Source organism: Priapulus caudatus, unplaced genomic scaffold, assembly GCF_000485595.1.
Source record: "Priapulus caudatus unplaced genomic scaffold, Priapulus_caudatus-5.0.1 Scaffold232, whole genome shotgun sequence".
In the NCBI taxonomy this organism is placed as follows: Eukaryota; Metazoa; Priapulida; class Priapulimorpha; order Priapulimorphida; family Priapulidae; genus Priapulus; species Priapulus caudatus.
This window is the reverse complement of record NW_014577293.1, coordinates 240553-244335: the sequence shown is the minus strand read 5'-3', so window position 1 is coordinate 244335 and position 3783 is coordinate 240553.

Sequence of the window (3783 nt, the reverse complement as noted above, 5' to 3'; positions counted from 1 at the left end):
GAAACGACAGGAATCGAACCGATAGCAGACTATAGGTCACAGAGGTCAGCAGGGTGCGGGGGTATACATATAGTTATAGCTGCCTGGGGCCCGTTGTCAGGAAACAAAATTAGTCTTAACATTAGCATTAACTTCATGATGTTTCTGACAACGACCCCCTGGTTAGGGGCAGGGCTGCGTAGAACGATATTGATTCGAGATGCGAGGCCGATCAATCCGAAATCGATTAGGTTGGCGCGCTGGTGCGGCAATTCTGCGGTCTATATACTAGTACGCGTTTATACTTGTATTACTAGTATATTGTTTACGTATATTGTTGTATGGCCTGGCGCACATTGCCGAACATTTTCCCGAACAAATGTTCATCCGAACAAATGTTTTTGACTGGCAATGTGCGGGTGAACAATTGCTGAGCGCACATTGCCGAACATTTTGCAGCGAACAACCTCGTGCGCCGTCTAGTAACTGTGTTGTATAGAGTCACGTGATCGGCGTGTGGCCAATCGGCGTGATAGGCATTTACAAATGTTCCTAGATTATTGTTCGACATTCAGCGCACATTGACGAACATTCGACGAACAATGTTCGAGATATCAAACATTTCCGATCTTCAGAAACATTGTTCGGAACAAATGTTCGGCGACTTTTTTCACCGCACATTGCCGAACATTTCATGGAACATTGCTACGATAATGTTTTTGAGCAAAATGTTCGGCAATGTGCGCCGGGCTGTATTATGCGTGCATGTTACTTCAACAAATTCTTTTTGTATTATAGCGGCATATGTTATATAAAATTTAATATCACGCCTATGTATGCTAACGGGGGCGCGATATTAAATGTTACACATTATATGTTACACGCTATATGTTATAGTGGCATTCCGAATTACTATGAGCATTAATATAATGTCCGTAAAGCGAGTTAGGCACAATTAACACTATTAGTTACTTGTAATTTGTTGTCGCTAACACAATTAGTCGAGCCAGATTGAGTAATAACAAAGATGGCCGTTCGCAATCAGTTTTCAGTGTATGGTCTACGTGCTGATAAGCGAAACCGCACAATCGCTCACTGGTTCACCCTAACCCAGATACAACTGCTAATACATACATACTAACAGCAACAAACCTAGACACGAGTGCGCGCGCTCACACAACGGTGACAACCACGCGCACGCACGCACGCACGCACGCGCACGCACGCACGCACGCACGCGCACGACCTCCTTCTCTGCATGGGAGGTTTCAGTAATTACACAGGGCAGGCGCGAATTTTTCTACCGCTAATTGGAAGGCACAGAAACCCGGGCATTGCCTGTCAAATCACATTAGTCAACCAATTATAGATAGTCGTACTTCACCCACTTACTTTAGCCCCGCGGAAGTTTTGCATGGCTTCTTGCGCGGGATCGCCTCTCGCTGGGCGCCATGACACATTCACAGCGTGATAAATGACAACCGGGCGCCTGTGTTATACTCAACGATATACATCTCTCATCGTCGACACTGAGCGAACTATACAAGCCATGTCGTGTGTAATAATAGATATTGATGGTAATGATAATAATAATAATATATGCCCATAGAAATAATAGATCATTATATCACTATTTTGTTATCTGTATTATTATTTCTATGGTCTCCCCGCATTTCAAATGATGTCACTATTTTTCTTCGTTAAGAAACCAATTGTTGCTTGTTTATTTATTTATTTATTTATTTATTTCATTATTCATCTATTTATATCAATTGTTTAACTTAATTAACTTTTTTAAATATTTTTTTTAGTTATTAAATTTTTCTTTTTTTGTTTTGTACATCGCGGCGGCATAAAGAAGACGACCATGACCCCAGCGTGACCTTGAAGAGGAAGCAGAGAAGATGCCGCACCACATTTTCCATCACGCAGCTATCCGAGCTCGAGAAGGCGTTTGAGAGAACCCACTACCCGGACATCTACACGCGTGAAGAGATCGCGCTACGTGTGAAGCTAACAGAGGCGCGAGTGCAGGTATGTATATAGTATCAAGAGCTAATAATACCCTAGGTATTATTAGCTCTTGATAGTATAGGTAACACAGTAATACCGCTACAGGTATATGTATATAGTAATACAGGTAACACAGTATATCACCGCTACAGGTATATGTATATAGTAATACAGGTAACACAGTAATACCGCTACAGGTAACCCAGTAATACCGCTACAGGTATATGTATATAGTAATACAGGTAACACAGTAATACCGCTACAGATATATGTATATAGTAATACAGCTAACACAGTAATACCGCTACAGGTAACACAGTAATACCGCTACAGGTATATGTATATAGTAATACAGGTAACACGGTAATACCGGTACAGGTATATGTATATAGTAATACAGGTAACACAGTAATACCGCTACAGGTAACACAGTAATACCGCTACAGGCAACACAGTAATACCGCTACAGGTATATGTATATAGTGATACAGGTAACACAGTAACACCGCTACAGGTATATGTATATAGTAATACAGGTAACACAGTAATACCGCTACAGGTATATGTATATAGTAATACAGGTAACACAGTAATACCGCTACAGGTATATGTATATAGTAATACAGGTAACACAGTAATACCGCTACAGGTATATGTATATAGAAATACAGGTAACACTGTAATACCGCTACAGGTATATGTATATAGTAATACAGGTAACACGGTAATACCGCTACAGGTATATGTATATAGTAATACAGGTAACACAGTAATACCGCTACAGGTAACACAGTAATTCCGCTACAGGTATATGTGTATAGTATTACAGGTAACACAGTAATACCGCTACAGGTATATGTATATAGTAATACAGGTAACACGGTAATACCGCTACAGGTATATGTATATAGTAATACAGGTAACACGGTAATACCGCTACAGGTATATGTATATAGTAATACAGGTAACACGGTAATACCGGTACAGGTATATGTATATAGTAATACAGGTAACACAGTAATACCGCTACAGGTATATGTATATAGTAATACAGGTAACACAGTAATACCGCTACAGGTATATGTATATAGTATTACAGGTAACATAGTAATACCGCTATATGTATATGTATACCGTAATATCAACAGTAATATCAATTGTGGGGTTAGCATAGTGAATATCGTATCACGCGTTCTCACATCGTTTGCACCTTTGAAATATCACCAGCGTTCATCGTCGGATACGCAGTTTATAATTGATGCTCTCTTTTATGTAATTAATGTAGTAATGTTTGATCAAAATTAACGTTTAAATGTCGAGTTCTGCAACACAGATATTGGTTATTATTATTATTATTGATTACGATAGCCTAAAGTGATTTTCATCATGACACTGATCCGTATCAAACCTGAGGGAAGCTCATAGCTCTATTATACTCTCGCTCAGGTGTGGTTCAGTAACCGACGCGCCAGGTGGCGCAAGCAGCTAGGTGCGACTGGCGGTTACTTCAGCGGCCTCGCCTACCACTGCCGAGCGCCACCTAACGGCCTAATCGCTTTGGGTTACGTGCCATCGCTAGAGGTCTCTCCCTTCGGCACCATGAGCAGATCAGGTGCGTGTGTAAACAACATGTGCGTGCGTAGGAGCGGGGGTAAATCTCAGAGAAATCTGTGTAAGAAATATCGAAGAAAACCTTTTCTTTTTTTCAGTTCCCGTAAGAAGAGTCGAAGACTGATATTCAGATTCTCATTTTCTTTATACGTAGTAACGTAGAATCTCCAAACGTCCCCC